The sequence below is a fragment of the Bos mutus genome, chromosome 2, assembly GCF_027580195.1.
Source record: "Bos mutus isolate GX-2022 chromosome 2, NWIPB_WYAK_1.1, whole genome shotgun sequence".
NCBI lineage: Eukaryota > Metazoa > Chordata > Mammalia > Artiodactyla > Bovidae > Bos > Bos mutus.
In genome coordinates, this window is record NC_091618.1 from 127562835 (window position 1) to 127583931 (window position 21097).

The 21097-nt window shown below is 35.3% G+C and overlaps 1 long non-coding RNA gene across 1 annotated transcript in view; it reads left to right on the forward strand.

The window, feature by feature from the left end:
- The window catches only part of LOC138990428 (uncharacterized), a 92656-nt gene extending 71842 nt beyond the window's left edge, over nt 1-20814 (forward strand). The window contains exon 3 of the long non-coding RNA XR_011466529.1: nt 20651-20814. This is a non-coding gene — a long non-coding RNA (uncharacterized lncRNA). The remainder of the gene's footprint in view (nt 1-20650) is intronic.
- Nucleotides 20815-21097: the final 283 nt, after the last annotated feature.

A 21097-nucleotide genomic window follows, 5' to 3' on the forward strand; every position in this document is an offset into this window, starting at 1 on the left:
ACCTGATGCGAAGAGCTGACTCATTGGAAAAGACCTTGATGCTGGGAAAGATTGAGGGCAGGAGGAGAAGGGGACAACAGAAGATGAGGTGGTTGGATGGCATCACCAACTCAATGGACATGAGTTTGGGTGGACTCCAGGAGTTGGTGATGGACAGGGAGGCCTGGCATGCTGCGGTTCATGGGGTCACAAAGAGTTGGACGTGACTGAGCTACTGAACTGAACTGAACTGAATATATATACCAAGAAAGAAATCTGATGCATAGAATCTTATCCAAAGGAACCTTTTCACTGAAATTATCACAACTGCATTACCCTATCAATTCCATATTCTATTTAGTATTGAATTGTGACACTACCTATAGGTTTTATTTCAATATCTCAAACAAGTGAATACTTTACATCATATCCCCTCAATGAGTCACACAAGGACACTAACTTTGCCACTTAAAAATCTTATAGCAAACTTATGTGTTTATTCAAAATCAAACCTAACAAACTGGACAAATAAAATATAAAGCAAAGAAAATACATAAATAATGAATGTGTTGAAGTAAAGCAAAGAAATGCTACAAAGTCACACTTTATTATAGCCTAAAGCAAAGACTAGCTAGACTAGCTAGAAATCTTTAATCTTTTGTCAGTCATGGAAAAAACATCTAAAGCACCGTTGGGTGAGATGACACTTCTGTGTACACCATACTTCCTTGGAATCTACATCCTCAGTTAGGTGGAGAGTAGCTCCAAATACAGAATTATACACACTCAGGATACATTTAAATACCCATAGAATGGAATTTCATATACAGGTAAGGTGTTGACATATGTATAGGAAAGATGCATTTAAGGGTTTTTCAAGACCCTTAAGGACATAAACGGCTGATGAATTTCAGCTTTGCTTTGTAGAATAAATATGTTTTTGGGTAAATAATGCCTGAATTTTTATGTATTAAGTGGACTATTTTAAACTGAAAATTTTAAAGTACATACATATAACAGGAGCACATTACTTGAAAGGATCTGTAAAGCCAGTGATCAATCTTTTGAAAATATTTAGCCCTGCTGTGTTATATAGTATTTTCTTAATTCTAAGTTGTACCTTTTTTTTTTTTTTAACATTTCTGAAATTCAGTTGGTCTTTTTTTTGTTGTTGTTGTTTGGTGTATTAAATTTAGGGCTTATTTTAATATCAAGAAGCTGTGATTAAATTGATGGTGTATCTTTAGAAATGAATGCTTATTGCTATTTAGGAGGTAGGTAGTTTATATTTGCCTAAACTAAGTTGGCTTTTTAAAAAATCACAGAGCTATCAAGCCCTTGGTGAGGTTTATTGATCTTCAAAATCTTGAACACCTTTTAACAATTTTTTATTACAACAAGTCTGATACAATAAATTTCTGTATCTGAGCAGATTTTATTGTTATTTCCTAAAGGGATGGACTATTTATTGAGTGAGTCGCTGCCCCAGACTGGTCTGGGAGCCAGAATCCTAACATGGTATCTGACTGTCAGCTAGAGAACACAAAATCTGAAACCTCCATCAAATCAACATCATGGAAGTAGGAAAATTAAATTCTGATTCCATTCTTTTTTTTCAAATTTAGATCCATTTTTTACACATATCTTACCAGGAAATGATTAAGAATAGTCAGCCTAATATGACCTGTAAAACTTAAAAATTAACTGAAGCTAACATTTTTAAAGATTTGTTAATCTTGCACTATGGCTTTTATTATTCACTACCAGCTGTAAACTTTGAGTTTAGGCACTCTTGAAATTATCCATGCTAAGTATTCTGAAAGATGATATTTCTCCTAGGAATACTTCAGGGATAGGTTGTGGTGCCAGAGCACTTCCACATGTTGTAGGGAATATTGTTGCCACAAGTGATGTTGAAATTATAATGAAAGTGAAGATACTCTTCTCTGATGTTCAAATGCTATCTCAGTAACTCTAATAAAAATAGCAAAATGCTAGTCAAAAATAAAATCAAGCACATTTTAAAATTTTTGATTTTTTTTTTTAAGGAGAAGGAGGTGGCATTTGGAAATAGTACTGTTAATGTAGGCAAGTGAACTGTGAAGATTTAGGGACATGTTATTATGGATGTAAGTAGGAGTTTCCAACCATGGGCAGGCTGTATAAATACGGTGTTAAATGTAATTTTCTTTGAAAACAAAAGAGGGATTGAAGCTAGGCTGGAATCATCATGAAGTAAAGAATTCTGCTTACAGCTTGCACAGAGAGAGTTCACATTGTGTCCCTGTTTAATGAAATCAGTAGCCCCTTCTTCGTAAATTAAAGATAAGTCCCCACAGTCTACTAATGTTTAAAAAGAAGAGGAAGAACACCCTATCTTTTGAAAATGTAATTAGTCTTGCAGCATGTTTCTTTCAGTGTCTTGTCCCTAGAAACAAGAAATGAAATGGAAATGAAAGGGGAAAGCTGTTATACTCCATTGATCCAATTGGTAACAATTTGAAAGTAAGTTCTTAGCTAATTGAATTGGCCCCCAGCACCAAGTAAATTTACAACTGTGAAATTCCTTTACTAATTTCAAGTCTTTTTAAGTTTTACAGCCCCAAAGAGGTTTTAGAAAGTTAAAAAAGAATAAACATTTTTGAAAGATCATTATTTCACATTGGGATATATTTAAAAGTTCAACTATTAATACAGAGAGGTACTGAAATAAAAATCCAGAGGCTAGTTCTGAAGACCTCAAATTTACACAACTCAGAGAGCTTGAAAAATGTGGCTGTAAATGGAAGTTCTATAGCCATTAGACTATTTCTCAGAATAGTATTCCCACATGATACTCATGGGAAAAGATTGCATCATCAGAATAGTTTGGCCACTACTGTACACTTTATATACTTGATAGTACGGAAACTTGTTCATAATGTTTGTTTTGAACACAGTTTCTGCACATCTGTTTCATTCATATATTGTTGACTATACATACAATGTAATTCTAAGCATTAGTACATTTAATCAGTGCCTTCTTGGGGGTGGGGGGGAGGACAACAGTTTTTCTGGTTTTTCTTCGCCCTCAGTTGCAGATTCTTTTCATTCTCATTAGCTGGGTCATTGTCCTCTTCCTAATCTATAAAAATGGACCACTTCTCATCAGGTGAATTCAAAGAGTTCTATACACTAAATAACATCCATTAAAAATATAAAAACTACGTTTGTATAGCCAGTGACAAAAATTCTCCTATAATCAAGACTGGAATGTTTAATAGATATCTAAATATTATTATAGCTAAACTGAAGTATCATCAAGTCTCCAAAATCTGTTTTTCTCACCAAACCTATAGTCTTCCTAACCATAGTTTCTGCCATCACACTGCATGAAAATATTAAGGTTAAAATGGAGATCATTTTTGATTCAGCAAAATTTCTAAAAACCTATATGCAATTGATGAATTCAGAAAGTTGATTTCAGCTCTATAGTCAAAACACATCCTACATCTCATACTTCTAAAGAAGTCCTTTTTTTTTAATTTTTTTTTGCATTGATTGATTTTATTTTTAAACTTTACATAATTGTATTAGTTTTGCCAAATATCAAAATGAATCCACCACAGTTTATTACTTCATTCAGTCACTGCTTTCCTGAATGACTGCAACTAACTCTTACTGGTCTTTTTGCTTTCACTTTTACCCCAGTGCTATTTGTACAGAAGAGACCATGTAGGGCTTTTAAAATATAAATTGCATGTTACAATTACACTTTACTAACTCAATTACTTGAAGGCAATGTAGAGTGACCAAAAGTAGACAGAAAATCTGGAGAAGTCAACACCTGAAAGAAGAAAATATGATGAGTCACATGTATATGGCTTGTTGCCTGAAAGTATTCCCTTTAGCACAGTGTAGTTGGAAATGAAAGCTGCAATGATAAAAAGGAGATTTGCACCTTTAACTACTTATGTTAGGAAAAAAAAATGTTTTGAATATAGAAGCTAAGTTACAGTATATTAACAGCACCACCTCCCAGTATCCCGAACTATATATCACTATTTTGGATAAAAATCTGTCACATTTGGTTTATAATTCAAGAGCAGAAAAGCATTTAGAAAGTGCAAAATTAGCACTAGGCCTACTCCTTCTAGTTTAGATAGCTACTGTCCAGATGAAGAGCAAAAAGAAAGGGCATCCATGAAAAGAAACCTTGAAAATGTGTAAAGCACAGTGTGACCAGTGATTATTCACTTTTGAAGTTAATAATCCAAAATATTTGGTCATTCTCTGAAGTAATGGATTTAGTTTATTCTGTTTAAAGAGTAAACTGTAAAATATTTGGGGGACATATTCCTCGCAAAGACAAAAATACAGCTTTTTTTTGTCTGTGCTTCTAAATATAACCTATTTTCTAAAAATTTAGGTCATGCAAAATGGTTCCTCCACTACATAAATCTTTATGGTTGAATCTATGAGATTAATTGTATCTTTTGTTCTTGGGGAAAAAAAAGAGATGCTTTGGTTAAATATTATGAGAAGATAATTTCTAGCAGTACAAACTGGGTTTTAGTTTTTAAGGGAAGCCATTTATTTTGAAATTCAGGAGCCCTTCAAAGAAAAGCAGTACAGCAGAACTAACGATTTCTGGAAATAACACCTTATTTTAAAATTATTCATATGAACCTCTAGACATTTCATGGCTTTGGAGAGGACCATTTCAGGATAATGAGCTATGAAATAGCAAACATTTATCTCTACCTAGATTTGCAGATAGAAAAATTTCCCTTAGGCTCTTGATATCACTAGACCACTGCTAAGTAGGCAATATTTTAGAATAACTTTTTTTTAATCTTAGAAAAAAGTCCATAACTTAGTAATTTTAATATAAAAATATGGCATAGGGCCACAAGACCAGAAGGAGAGATCAGGCTGTTTTAAAGTATTCTGTTTTCATATTTGCATTTAAACCCACAGAAGACACAGAAAATCTAGCAAAGCAATCATCACTACCTCAAGTTCTGTGTCTGGTAAGCATTTTTCTTAGGCTTAAAAATTAATTGAACTTTAATTCTTATATATAAATATATATGTATATATTGATTTATTGTGAATGCACTGTTTAAAAGTTTCTTTTCAGAAGTAAGAAATTGAGACTGCTCTTTATTTTCTGCCATTAGTTAACTTCCATTTGCTGTTCATATGACAAAACCATAAATTCACTGACCATAAATTTTGTAACTTGATGTCATTAAGTAGATATTGTAGTAGATGGCTGTTTTATAATTAATTATGAGGATGCAAGTTAAAAAGACTAAAAAATAATAGTTCTTTAAACACATTAATTAGACATAATAAGGAAATCTGTGCTCCCTTTGATCTCCAGTTTTCACTGGTTTATTTATCTGTCTACACTGGTTCTCCATCTCCAAAATTTTATGTGCTTCACTCCTAAACGTGAGCACTGTGCTGAACAACAACAACAGAAAAGCTAAATTAGCTTAATTAAGCTAAATTAAGCATTCAGTGCCACAATTAGTGAAAAATCCTTTTACTAAATCTTTTTAGGAATTGATCGTCCCAATGTGGCTGCTATTACAATAAAGAACTCTTAAAACATAACACAATTTAAGTATGAAACATTTAGACAAAGGTAAGTTAACTATTTTGTTCAATATCACATTGAAATAGGAGACCAAAAGAGCTTTTGCTTAATCTCTCTCCATTATTATATAGTAGAACACCGATAATAGATATTCAGTAAATTTAAAACAAATCACTCTCCAAAACTTAAAGCACTTAATTTATTAACACTTTCATATATTTCACCTGTAAATGAAATGATTAAAAACTGGAAAAGTCAGATGCTGGTCTTTTCACTGACACTACTTATCCTAATTACTTAGAGTCTTCCATCCTTAATATTTTTTTTTCTTTTCTCCTTCTGTTCCTCCTCCTCCTTCCCTTCCCTTCCCTTCTTTAGGTTCATAGAATTGAATAGCATCAAACATTCTCATCAGACTCTGTTTTTATATTATTGTTTTGTCAGCATTGTCCATCCTATGTCTATTTCCATCCTCCCTTAGGTTCACACTAACATATTTGATATTTGCAAATAAGCACACAGAGTGCTTAAGCTTGTGCACTCTGGAGTCAGATAGCCAAGGTTTGAATTCTGGCTTCAACACATAAAAGCCATGTCAATGACCTTTCATGAACATGTAACCTTTTATGTTACTGATATTCCATACCAGTTTCTTCTTTTGCAACATGGGTATGCTGCTGCTGCTGCTGCTAAGTCGCTTCAGTTGTGTCCGACTCTGTGCAACCCCATAGACGGCAACATGGGTATAATAATATGTAATTATAGGTTGTTCTGAGCCTTATTTGCCTGAACGCATGCCTTCGCTTCAGTTGTGTCTGACTCCTTGTCACCTCGTGGACTGGAGCCCACCAGGCTCCACTGTCCATGCGATTCTCCAAGCAAGAATACTGGAGTGCATTGCCATGCCTTACTCTAGGGGATCTTCTTGACGCAGGGATCAAACTAGCATCTCTTATGTCTCCTGCATTGGCTGGTGGGTTCTTTACCACTAACGCCAATTGGGAAGCCCGTAAGTTATTTACAATTCTATGAATAAATAAGCGTGTACATATATGTATGTGTATATATATATACATATATATATATATATATACATATATATGTATATATATGGGCTTCCCTGGTGACTCAGATGGTGAAGAATTCGCCTGCAATGTGGGAGACCTAGGTTTGATACCTGGGTTGGGAAGATCCCCTGAAGGAGGGCATGGCAACCCATTCCAGTATTCTTACCTGGAGAATCCCCAAGGAGAGAGGACCCTGGTGGGCCTCAGTCCATGGGGCAAAGAGTAGGACAGGATTGAGCAGCTAAGCACATGATATACACATATACTTAAATGTACATGTATTTGTGTGTGTGTGTTCAGTTGCTCAGTCGTGTCTGACTCTTTGCCAACACTTTGGACTGTAGCCTGCCAGGCTCCTCTGTCCGCTGAATTTTTCAGGCAAGAATACTGGAGTGGGTTGCCATTTCTTCCTCCAGGGAATTGCCCCTACCCAAGAATCAAATCTGCATCTTCTGTGTCTCCTGCATTGCAGGCAGATTCTTTACTGCTGAGCCATTAGGGAGGCCCCATATACTTTTGTACTTGTGCCCAATACTTTAGCTGAAATGCTATATTCTTAAGTATAGGTATATGATTCCTTGAAAGTTATTTTCATAAAATGTTATTTTGTGCATTTTCTCACATTTTTCCTTTAACACTATACTTTTGAGACCTATAAATTCTGCTCTATATAACAGTAGGTCACTGATTGCCTCTGAGTGTTGAATATTAATTACATTTCATCTCATGGAGATTAACAGATACAATTAAACTAAGCATTGATTCATCCACATTTCCATATTGACTTCTATGAGAATGTATATATACCCAATAGTGTTTCTGCTCAGTCATAAAGCACACAACACTTGCTTTAAGCAGTCCTATTAGATCAAACTCTGGAATGGCTTATAACAATTTACTCTTCTCCCAGAAAGCTGTGAGGGTGTTTCCCCAAAGTTTCACCAGAACTTTTTATTGTGAGATGTCTTGCCATTCATAAATGTGGTAACTTAAACCTTCATTTAGGATGTATTTGTGTACATGATTTCATGAAAGGATTCATATTTATATTTCTTCATTAAATGAGCTCTTTCCTCCACCATAATTTCCCCAATGATTTGTCCTTAACAACTTTATTAAATAGTAAATTCCCATGATATTGTAATTAGATTTTGTTTGGGAAATGCATTGACTTTATGTTGAGAAGACTTGACATGCTTAAAAATAATTTAATCCAGAAAGATGTAATTTCTTTGACTTATTCAGACCTATAATATCATTCAAAATACATATAAAATGTCTGTATAAATATCTTTGCTAAGTAAAATCAGGATTCTTTATGGATTTTGTTCCTAAACAAGGAATATCTTATTTTATTTTTATGAAATCTTAGAAATAACATATAGAGAATAATAGAATTAACACTCAGCTACTTGTAACTTAGCTTTGTTATTTTAAACAATATATTTACCTAATATATTATTTTAGGCAATAAAATATTAGTTGTGGTACTCTTGGGCTTCTCTCCATCTCTTACCTTTTCTCCTTCTTTCACAGAAGTTAACTACTCTTACTTAAAAATTTGTCACTGTCATGCATGTGTTTATACATTTACTACATGTTAGTGCTAATTTTTAAAGTTTTTAAAACAAAGAAAATAATATACTGTTATCAATAGCAGGAAAACCTTATGACTGATTACTTTCTAAACGGGGCATGTGTTTTGACTTCATGCACATATTAAAACTATGTTTCAAAAACCTGAAGTACACTAATTCTAATGTTTGACGTTGTATATTTGAAAGTGAAATAGACAAGGTTTAGATATGTGTGAAGAGGCTCTTATTTTCTTAGATCATGGATTTTCAGGAAATTTGGAAGATGCGCAAATCCATAGGGGAAAAAGTCAAAGCAAAATGCAGTTCAATTTGGTCTTTGATCTTCACCAAATACTTCAATAGATGAGCACTGTAAACCTCCTGTAGCTATTCTGAGGTAACAATTTACTGTAGTGTGCTGACACTGAAAATAAAATATTTAAATATGCTGTTTCCTAATTTTTACTTTATTGTAGCTCATACCTTTGTAAAAGGAGACATATAATTTTTAATTTAAAATTTTCAAGGTATGGCTTATAATATTCTACATGATACAATTTTCTCTACTTTGTTGATATTTTATTTTTCTTCTACTTGATTCCTACCTGTCATACATCTATATTATCCTTTATATACTCTCACTTAATTTATTTTTCTCTGATTCTTGAGAAGTTTTCTTGGTCTTCTAGCTTACTCGGAGAAGGCAATGGCACCCCACTCCAGTACTCTTGCCTGGAAAATCCCATGGATGGAGGAGCCTGGTAAGCTGCAGTCCATGGGGTCTCTAGGAGTTGGACACGACTGAGCGACTTCACTTTCACTTTTCACTTTCATGCATTGGAGAAGGAAATGGCAACCCACTCCAGTGTTCTTGCCTGGAGAATCCCGGGGACGGGGGAGCCTAGTGGGCTGCTGTCTCTGGGGTCGCACAGAGTCGTCTCTGGTGTCGCACAGAGTCGGACACGACTGAAGTGACTTAGCTTAGCTAGCTTACTACCTTCAACTGTGCCCATTCTGTTTTAACACAGATACACATATATAATATTTTCATACATATATCAAGAACTTTGAGTGTTCACTTTTTTAACTTTCACATTTACCAAAATACATTATCTCTTCTTATTCTATAACAACTGTAATTATTATATTGAATTATATTGCATTTCCCCCATTAACTCTTTTTTCATGATTTCATCTTGTTAATTAACTTTGATTGTCTAGTCTATGGTGTGGATTTTTTTAATTAAAGTATAGTTGAGTTACAATGTTGTGCCAATTTCTGCTGTACAGCAAGGTGATAGTTATGCACATATATACATTCTTTTTTATATTCTTTTCCATTGTGTCTTATCATAGTATACTGAGCATAGTCCCTTGCGCTATACATTAGGACCTTGTTGCAAAGAGTTAGATATGACTTAGCAAGTAAACAACAACAGCAAATATAGCTTACATCTGCTTACCCCAACCTCCCACTTCATTCCTCTCCCACTTGACAACCACATGTCATAGATTCTATGTCTGTGAGTTTGTTTGTTTTGAAAATAGGTTCATTTCTGCCATAGTTTAGATTCCACATATAAGTGATATCATATGATATTTGTCTTTCTCTTTCTGACTTACTTTGCTTAGTATGATAATCTCTATGTTGCTGCACTGGCATTATTACTTTCTTTTTTATGGCTGAGTGGTGGTGTATCTGTGTACCACATCTCCAAACACTCATTGATCAATGGATATTGAAGTTGTTTCCATGCAACACTGGTTAGAATGACCATCATTAAAAAGTCTACAAATAACAAATGCTGGAGAGGTGTGGAGCAAAGGGAACCTTCTTACACTGTTGGTAGGGATGTAAGTTGGTACAACCACTGCAGAAAACAGTCTGGAGTTTCCTCAGAAAACTAAAAATATAATTACCATATGATTCAGCAATCCCACTCCTGGGAATATACCCAGACAAAACTATAATTCAAAAAGATGCATGTACCCCTTATGTTCATAGCAGCATGGTCTGGATTTGGCACAAATATTTGATATTTGTCTATGTATCTTGTAGAGATCATAGATGGACGGTAAATTTTCTCAAGCCAAATAAAAATTCTGCTTCTATTAGTAGAACCAATCTTAGTTGTAGTAGCCTTGCTCTGGTCTTTTCAGAGAAAGGTTAAGGTATGTGGCTGTACGAAGTATGACAGAGTTATGGGGTCTGGACTAATGTTCCCTGTCTGGAACATTACCTGTAACCCACTTTGGATGTCTCTTGAATGCAGTCTTTCTCTATTATAAAGCTTCATTTTATTATACAGCTTAATTTGGGAATCAGTAGTGAAACCTAATGTTTTTTTTTTTTTTTTTTTTCCTTCACGTTTTCCTCTGTTCTTTTCATTTTTATGAGACTGCCACAGTCCCTAATCTGCTTTTCATTATTTTCTAATACTAAGGCTGAGCATGGTCTCTGGGCACATCAGTCACGTTCTTTAGAAAGCCATGCTTGAGGATTAATAAGGGCAAAAATTTTTGGATGCCGTTCATTTAGTACAGATGGATGTTAGGATAGATCCCTTACATAATTATTCTGAAGGCAACACTGATGACTACCTCACTCTTCACACCACTTTGTTGACATTTTTACAGCTGAAATTTTTGGTGAGAACTACTCTTTCCTTTGGGAGAAGACAATGGCACCCCACTCCAGTACTCTTGCCTGGAAAATCCCATGGATGGAGGAGCCTGGTAGGCTGCAGTCCATGAGGTCACTAAGAGTCGGACACGACTGAGCAACTTCCCTTTCACTTTCCACTTTCATGCATTGGAGAAGGAAATGGCAACCCACTCCAGTGTTCTTGCCTGGAGAATCCCAGGGACGGGGGAACCTGGTGGGCTGCCGTCCGTGGGGTCGCACAGAGTTGGACACGACTGAGGCGCCTTAGAAGCACTCTTTCCTTTGCTGGCCTTTCTCTTTTGTTTTAGACTGATTTTTTTTTTTTTCTGGTCCTTCTACAAGTTCAATTCTACTTGCTCTCTGTATTAAACACTCCAGAATTCCTGTTTTAATGTATGGTGGGGGAAGTAGATGTGGTTTCCCTCCAGTATTGTGATCCACATCCCCCAGCACAGGAGTTCCTTACACAGCACATTTGCCTCTCATCTTTAGGCTCTACTTGAAAAGACCAGCTCTTTCATTCCTGAAAGCTTCAATCATTAGAAATTACCGTAACAAGAATACTGATTCTAGGATACTACTGAAACACTGGGGCAGAGGTCTACTGAAATAACTGTCATTTTATCTTTATGCCTTTTTATTTGGAAGCATAAACTTTGATCCACAAGAGGTACAAATGCTTTGAAAGGTCTAGCCTTTTCTTTATAGATCAGAGGAAAGAACTTCAACTTCAGTGAAGTTGCAATGAAAGGTTAGACTTTTTTCATTTTCTTTTAATGTTATATTTAGAAGAGTCCACCTTATGTGGGAAAATGTACAATGAAATTTAAGTGGCATCACAGAATGAAGAATTAAACAATACTGTCTTAAGAGCTCATATACATTTGAAATGAGATGAATGTTCAACTTTATAATTTCTAGCAATCCATTTTCATGAAACTTTATGTAACTTGGAAGGCAATCCTTGACTTTGCCTTCAATGAGTAATAGCTTTCAGTAATGGTTCCGTCTCAAAAGAGTAGATACATGTTATTCTGTGTAAATTTACAGTGTTATAGAAGTTAAATTCTCTACATGGTAACTTGCTAAATAGGCAAGTGTTTTATGCTAATATCAAACTCTCACAGCCAGTCTAAAGTTAACTGAAAGATCAAGCTAGGGATGGCTGAAAGATCAAGCTAAGTAGGGATAACTGAAAGATCAACCAACAGATCACTGAAATCTTGATTCCAGTCAGTATCATTGTCTTATCAGTGTTTGTCCATGAGGCTGGTAGGATACTTAGGGATTATCTATGAGATAACCATAAGGAGGGGAGGCATAGGCATCTGTAGTTTTCAAGAACATTCTTGGGTAATTTTTATACACTGTTTCTTCCACCTCCCAGTCTGCCCTGTAGACATGTGAGCTATGTCTATTCTCACACTATTTTTTCCTCTCTTTATTGTTTAAGAAACAAATTCAGTAAATGTTTTATCGAGACTTTGTTTTACGTAAAAATCAGGACTTATTAACAGGATAAATTTTTACTATTATCCACATTACAATAATTCATAAATATGTGACACGAAAATACACAATGATTCTCATTCCCCCACTGAGTTTGAGGAAAGTTTCATTTCTCAGTAATGCTACTTGAACCTGCTCATTTTGAAGCTTGTGGACGTGAAGTGACTAAACTTTAACTTGAATAATTGCTGCTGGGGTTGGGCATGAGGCGTTATGCTGAAATGTCACACCTTCAGCACTTTTTTCCATCAAAGGCAGAAGAAAAGATCACTTTCAAGAGCACTACAAAGCCATGGAAACAGCAGCAAAGCCACCTGGCAGCAAGATTTTCTAGTTTATTCTTAGGCTACAGAAATGTACTGAAATAACTATTTTTTTAAGACATTTTCCTTAATGAACATTCTTTGTATATGTAAGTACTCTTAATGAAACTACAAGCCCAAAGTCTAAATAATTCATTCTTTGAAAGTATTAATTAAATATCAGAACAAAATTTAAGAACTATAACATTTATAGAGAAGTTAATGAATCAAAATTAAATGTAATAATAATCTTTCAGTATTTTTGCTTGTATGTTTAAGTGTTTAAAAGATCATATTATCATAGTTAATCAAATATTATTGCTGTACTCTTTTGGACCTAATTAAATGATACTTAACTATCCTTGACAGATAGGAGTAGAATCATAGGAGATTTGTTATCTATAGGAGAATTGGTTGCATAGATAACAAAATCCTTACATACTCAAATCCCTATATAAAATGGCATAGTGTTTGCATATAGTCTATGAACATCTTTCAATGTACTTTTAATGGCCTAATACAATATAAATGTTATATAAGTAATTGCTAGTGCATGGAGAATTCAAGTTTTGCTTTCTGAAACTTTCTGGAGTGTTTTTTCTCAAATATTTTTGATTGGTGATGGGTTGAACTTGCAGATGTGGAACCCACATGTACAGAGGACTAACTGTACCACCCTACTTTACAAAAGCAATTTAAAGACATTCTACAAATGCTCTTATTTTTCACTGTAATTGCTAGTCAGCTTCCTCCCTTGCCACAAATGAAGACATAAAAATTGGTTTATGCTGTGCTGATCAGTGTCTGAAGTGAGGCAAAATTAGGAAAATTACCAATGATTATCATAGATTGTAGAAGGGGGAAAACTACATTGTTCAGGAAAAATAAATTCCACTACATAAAATATTTCAAAAACAGTTTATGTTTCAACTTGAATTTTGTAGGCAAGTTTGACTGACCACACTTTCTATGATTTCACTACAAATATTCTGATGATTATCTATGTACAAATAATTATGTCCTGACATAGGCAAGTTCTTCAATAAAACAACTCAGTAATTTTTGATATCATGTTTTCATTATTATTGATTAGGCACCTGCTTCCTGTCTATTATGTTATAGTTCTACATATAACATAAAAGCATTTGATTGTCTTCTAATATTTTCATGTTTATCATTTATCATATAGCTGTATTTAACAAAGCTCAATTCATTAATAATTCATGATACTTTTAAATACAATTCATGGGATTAATGAATATATTTTATATTTAAAGTCACTTCATATCTAGATATCTGGATACAAAATTAAACAGTAAAATAAAAAACAATATAAATAACAATATAAACTATAAATTTTAGGTGACAGAGGGTTGTATATGAACAACACAATAAGTTGAGTTCTTTTAATAAAAGAGGCATCCCATTTGTTTACTACAAACATATGATATATGTACATATACACAAACACACATGTCACCTCAAAACTGAATTAAACTCATAATTTATAGCTTTGTAAACATAAAGGATTTAAACTGAGAAATAAAATCACTTTAATTCAAAAAAATATTAGATGAGCAATAATCTGAAATTTCATTAGTTATTACTAAATATTTGCAGTATGACATTGATATGGTCATAGGTGCACTAAACAATTAAGATAATTCTAAATAGACCAGATTGTATTCTCAAAAAAAAGCTTTATTAAATCTGAAATGAGTGCTATTTTCTTTAGCCTAAACCAAAATTCAGTTCTGGAATATTTGTTATTGTTCAGTCACCAAGTTATGTCTGACTCTTCGTAACCCATGTACTGTATGCAACATGCCAGGCCTCCCTGTCCCCACCATCTCCCGGAGTTTTCCCAAGCTCATGTTCATTGCATTGGTGATGCCATCCAATTATTTCATCCTCTGTTGCCCTCTTCTCTTTCTACCCTTATCTTTCCCAGCATCAGGGTCTTTTCCAGTGAGTCAGCTCTTCACATCAAGTGGCCAAAGTATTGGAGCTTCAGCTTCAGCATCAGCCCTTCCAATGAGTATTCAGAATTGACTTCTTTTAAGATTGACTGGTTTAATCTTGCAGTCCAAGGGACTCTCAAGAGTCTTCTCCAGCACCACAGTTCGAAAGCATTAGTCCTTCGGCGTCGCTCTGGCTTCTTTATGGTCCAGCTCTCACAGCTGTCCATGACTACTGCTGCTGCTAAGTCACTTCAGTCATGTCCAACTCTGTGCGACCCCATAGACGGCAGCCCACCAGGCTCCCCCGTCCCTGGGATTCACCAGGCAAGAACACTGGAGTGGGTTGCCATCTCCTCCTCCAATGCATGAAAGTGAAAAGGGAAAGTGAAGTCACTCAGTCGTGTTCGACTCTTACTACTAGAAAGACCATAACCTTAACTATATGGAACTTTGTCAGCAAAGTGATGTCTTTGCTTTTTAACACACTGTCTAGGTTTCTCATAGCTTTCCTGCCATGAAATAATCGTCTTCTAATTTCATGGCTGCAGTCACAATCCACAGTGGTTTTAGAGCCCAGGGAGAGGAAATCTGTCACTACTTCCACTTTTTCCCCTTCTATTTGCCATGAAGTGATGAGACTAGGTGCCATGATCTTAGTTTTTTTTTTATTTTTAATATTTAGTTTTAAGCCGGATTTTTCACTCTTCTCCTTCACCTCATCAAGAGGTTCTCTAGTTCCTCTTTGCTTTCTGCCTTTAGAGTGATATCATCCACATATCTAAGGTTGTTGATATTTCTCCCAGTAATCTTGATTCCAACTTTGAACTCATTCAGCCCAGCATTTCTCATGATGTGCTCTGCATATAAGTTAAATAAACAGATTGACAATAAACAGCCTTGTCTTACCCCTTTCCCCATACTGAACCAGTCAGTTGCTCCATACAAGATTCTAACTGTTGCTTCTTGACTGGCAGGTTTCTCAGGAGACAGGTAAGATGGTATGGTATTCCCATCTTGTTAAGAGTTTTACACAGTTTGTTATGATCCACATAGTCAAAGACTTTAATGTAACCAATGAAACAGAGGTAGATGTTTTTCTGGAATTCCCTTGCTTTCTCTGTGATCCAGACAATTTGATTTCTGGTTTCACTGCCTTTTCTTAGCCCAGCTTGGACATTTGGAAGTTCTGGGTTTATATAATGCTGAAACCTAGCATGCAGGATTTTGATCATAACTTTACTAACATGGGAGGTGAGTGCAATTGTATGGTGGTTAGAACATTCTTTAGTACTGCTCTTCTTGGGAACTGGGATGAGGATTAACCTTTTCCAGTCCTGTGGCCACTGTTTCGTTTTCCAAATTCGCTAACATATTGAATGCAGCACTTTGATAGCATCACCTTTTATGATTTTAAATAGCTTTGGTGGAATTCCATAGCCTTACTAGCTTTACTGAGTAAATTTTGGAATGTTTATCAAGGCACAATAGATAAAGTGAGAATCTGCTGAGGCAGCAGACACATTCCAACATGGCTTCTCTTTAATTTCATTAAGGTTAAGATGTTGAATTAAAAAGTACCTCATTTTTTAAATGTATGCTAGACCACCATAAGGAAATCTTAATTGACCCAAATAAATGGAATAGCATTGTTTTAACAATTTCCTTCAGAAACAGCCAACTTAAGAACTTTAGAAGCATATTTGCAATTTCTTGTACTCTCTCAGAAACTTAAATATATAAAATAATGACAAATACCAAATCTTCATTAGCTGATATATGAATTAGGCAGCAACATACAACAGCAAAAGTAATTTGTATTACTTTTTCTGACATGCCCTCACACCAGCAACAGCCAATGCCACAAGGCTACCAGCTCTGGACTGCCATCAGGAGAAGCCAGTGTTTTAATTTTACCTTTACATCCTTAGAACTTCCAAGGATTTGAGACTTGTCAGCTATAGTAACAGTGAAGAATGCTGCCTCTCACCACCACTGGGCACCTGAGTAAACTTTACATTGGAGAATGATTGCTCCACTGGGCATAGTATTGACTCACCTGAGGTTACTGCTACTAACTTCAGGCTTTACTGAAGGTAGTCATGGCTACAAAGTGCTATCACTGCTACTAATACCAGTGGGGATGACACCCAGCATGAGAGGATTATCTGACTTCCCTACTACCCAGCAAAACTCAAAGACTCCAAGAAGACTTTATGAATATATGCATGTACACTGTAGAATTCATGGGATATGAAAAACAGACCCAGAGAAAAAGCCTGAATAGTCCGCTGAAATTTCAGGTGTGGATCTGAAATTTATAATCTGAAAGGACTAACTTTATACATTATGTATCTGATGCCTACTCTATGCTAATTGCATACATAATTATCTTTCCCACTAGATAGAGGTTACTTGAGGAAGGTTATTAAGTCTTATTCATATTCGTACTCCCAGGGCCTCATTATGTTTATGAACACATAATAGATATTCAGTGCTTTTTAAAATTAAGGTATAGTTGATTGGTAATGTTTCAGATATACAGCAAAGTGATTCAGATATATGCATAAAACGTTGTATATGCCTTTTAGATTTTTTTCCATTATAGGTTATCACAAGATATTGAATATAGTTCTCTGTGCTATACAGTAGGTCCTTGTTGTTTATCTATTCTATATATAGTAGTGTGTATATGTTAATACCTAATACCTAATTTATCTTTTCCCCCTCTTTCCCCTTTGGTAACCACTAGGTTGCTTTCTCGACTTCACTTTCACTTTTCACTTTCATGCATTGGAGAAGGAAATGGCAACCCACTCCAGTGTTCTTGCCTGGAGAGTCCCAGGGCCAGGGGAGCCTGGTGGGTTGCCGTCTATGGGGTCACACAGAGTGGGATACGACTGAATCGACTTAGCAGCAGCAGCAGCAGCAGTAGGTTGCTTTCTATGTCTGTGAGTCTATTTCTGTTTTGTAAACAAGTTCATTAGTATCATTTTCTAGATTCCACATGTAAATAATATTGTATATTTGTCTTTCTCTGTCTGACTTACTTCAATTAGCGTGATAATCTCTGGGTCCATCTACATTGCTTCAAATGGCATTTGTCATTATTTTTATGGCCTGGTAATATTCCATTATATATATATTTATGTACATCTTCTTTATCCATTCATCTGTTGATGGACACTTATGTTGCTTCCATGTCTTGGCTATTTTAAATAGTGCTGCTATGAATATTGGGGTGCATGTATCTTTTTGAATTTGAGTTTTCTCTGGTTAAATGGCCAGGATTGGGATTACTTGAATGTATGGTAATTTAAAGAACCTCTGTACTGTTCTCCATAGAGTCTGTACCAATTTACATTCCCACACAGTGTAGGAGGGTTCCCTTTCCTCCACACCCTCTCCAGAATTTTGGAGAACGAAATGGCAACCCATTCCAGTATTCTTGCCTGGAAAATTCCATGGACAGAGTCTGGAAGGCTACACTTGGGTTTGCCAAGAGTCAGACATGACCAACTGAGCACACTCCAGCACCAGAGTGAGGTGATAGCTCATTGTAGTTTTGATTTGTATTTCTGTAATAATCTGTGATGTTGAGCATCTTTTCTTGTGCCTACTGGACATCTGTATGTCTTCTTTGGAGAAATGACTATTTAGGTCTTCTGCTAATTTTTTGACATTTTTTTGTGCTACTGAGCTGGGCAAGCTGTTTGTATATTTGGGAAACTCCCTGTTGGTCATATCATTTTCAAATATTTTCTCCCAGCTCATAGATTGTCTTTTCATTTTGTTTATGGTTTCTTGTCTTTGTTTCCATTACTCTAGAAGATAGATCCAACAAAATATTGCAGTGATTTATGTCAGTGTTCTATGCTTTCTTCTAGAAGTTCTATAGTATCCAGTTATAGATTTAGGTCTTCAATCCATTTTGAGTTTATTTTTGTATGCAGTATTAGATAATTTTCTAATTTTATTCTTTTATGTGTAGCTATCCAGTTTTCCTAGCACCACTTATTTAAAAGACTCTTTTCTCCATTGTCTATTTTTGCCTCCTTTGTTGTAGTTTAATTGATCATAAGTGTGTGTGGGTTTATTCCTGCACTTTCTTTTGTATTCCGTTAATCTATGTATCTGTTTTTGTGCCAGTAGCATACTGAATGCTTCTTTTTTTAAAGAGTAGATTTTCTGTAAGAGCATGGACCCAGAAACAAAATGCTTTCATTAGGTAGTTTGATAATGTAAATGAATGAGTCTGTTTGGTATAATACAAAGTAGGATGGCAAGAACTGGTGTCGCCTTTAGAGAAGGCATGCATGCTTAGTTGCTCAATCGTGTCTGACTCTTTGTGACTCTTTATACTCTAGCTTACCAGGCTCCTCTGTCCATGAGATTTTACAGGTGAGAATACTGGAGTGAGTTGCCATTTCCTCCTAAGGGGACCTTCTTGACCTAGGGATTGAACTGACGTTTCTTGTGTCTCCTGCATTGCAGGTGGATTCTTTATTGGCTGAGTCATCAGGGAAGCCCTTAAGGAGGGCATGCTATATCTATTATTATATAACAAAATGCCCCAGAACTTAGAGAACCAAACAACAATTATTTTAATAAATGATGGTTCTGAGGGTTGTAAGTTTGATTCAGACTCAGCTGGGCAGTTCATCTGCTGGTATGTCCTGGGCTCACATGAGCTTTTGTCCCCTGGCTGATAGTTGGAAGCTGATTGTTCCCAGATGAACTCACACATGTATGGCTGTTTGCTCGGACAAACACAGGTTTTGTGTCTTCACTAGACGTTAGTCTAATATCAGCTTCTTCACACGGGTTCCGCAAGCAGCCTCATTTTTACTAATGTCCTATGTCTAAAGCAAGTAGATTGCAAAACTCTTGATGGAATAAACTTAAAATTTTGTGATCACTTTTTTCATTCCATCATGAATTTCATTCCAAATTTTGAATTTTTAAAGAAATTAAAACACTTCAGCCCCCCCAAAAATTCTGCAAGACTGAACCCTCAGCTTCTGGCTACTTTAAAATGCCGTGAAAACTTTGTAAAGATGATATGAAATGAGGTCAAGGAGATAGGGCTACAAAAGAAAAACAATTGATTCAGTAATCTTATTTTTAAAAAAATAATGGTCTTTTATCTTTCACTATTGAATATGTTCCTATATAGCATGCTATTTCAATTTAAGATTTTTTCCAGTTTTATTGAAAAATGATTGGTATACATCACTATATAAGTGTAAGGCATACAGCATGATGGTCTGATTTACACATATTATGAAATGATCAATTTAATATTTAATTTAAATTGATACAATGAAGATATTTAATAATTTTTCAAATGGATGTGTGGTTAACTTTTCAAATTTTTGGCACATACAATGCAACCTGTATTTCATTCAAGACATCTAGACCCCTGGAGAAAACATCTGTGAATTTCCTCTGGTCCATAAATTCCAGTTTTTGAAACAGTACAGTAAATCATTACCATAAATAAAACTATACATGCTTTAAATATAAAATCCCACTGCATAATAAGACATTTAATGAATGCTTTCTTTTTGAAAAAGAACCATACCAAAAGGAATTTTTAAGTATAATTAAAGGATCAAGAAAAAAAGTGGCACTAATGTATTTAACTCTCATACATACGTTTGTACCCCTCTTACAAATACATTTGTAATCCCTCTTAGTAACTGAGCTAAGAGGGGATACATATTTTATGAATGTTTTATATTGCCTTAATTAGAGTTGAGGACTAACTCAACTAAACAGAAATAGTCCCAGATGTGTATAGCTCTCTAAGAAAGGCTGCCACTACACTGAAAAATGTTGAGAACCAAGATGGTGTTTATAAAATAAGCTATATCCTCTTGGTATAGTTATTAACTTTTATGACTCAATACAATTATTTTTCCTTAACAAAGTTTAATATGGACTTTCTCACTCAAATACAAAGATTTAACAAATGGTATCTCTGTTTTTTTCCCTTGTACGTAGGGAGCACTGTACCTCTGCACTGCTGCTGCTGCTGCTAAGTCGCTTCAGTCGTGTCCGACTCTGTGCGACGCCATAGACGGCAGCCCACCAGGCTCCTCCATCCTTGGGATTCTCCAGGCAACACAGAATTATTATACATACTGTTTTGTTTGCTCCTTGTTAAAGCCAACGCACACTGGGAAATACATACTATAAAATGTTTCTTTTTGCTTTGGTTTGGGGGAAAGGGCATTCACAGACCTTTCTGGCTTTAATGTGGGAAAATAATACCTACATCTGCTGCCCAGACATTACTCAGTAGCCTCTGCTATATAGCTGAGCCAACCTTCCATTTTCAAATATCATTAATCTGAGCTACCAGCATAAATGTATTTATTTTTCAACTAGGGAGGGTTTGCTGAGGTTTTGCTATTGAATGGTTTTAGAACCATTGCATATTGATTACAG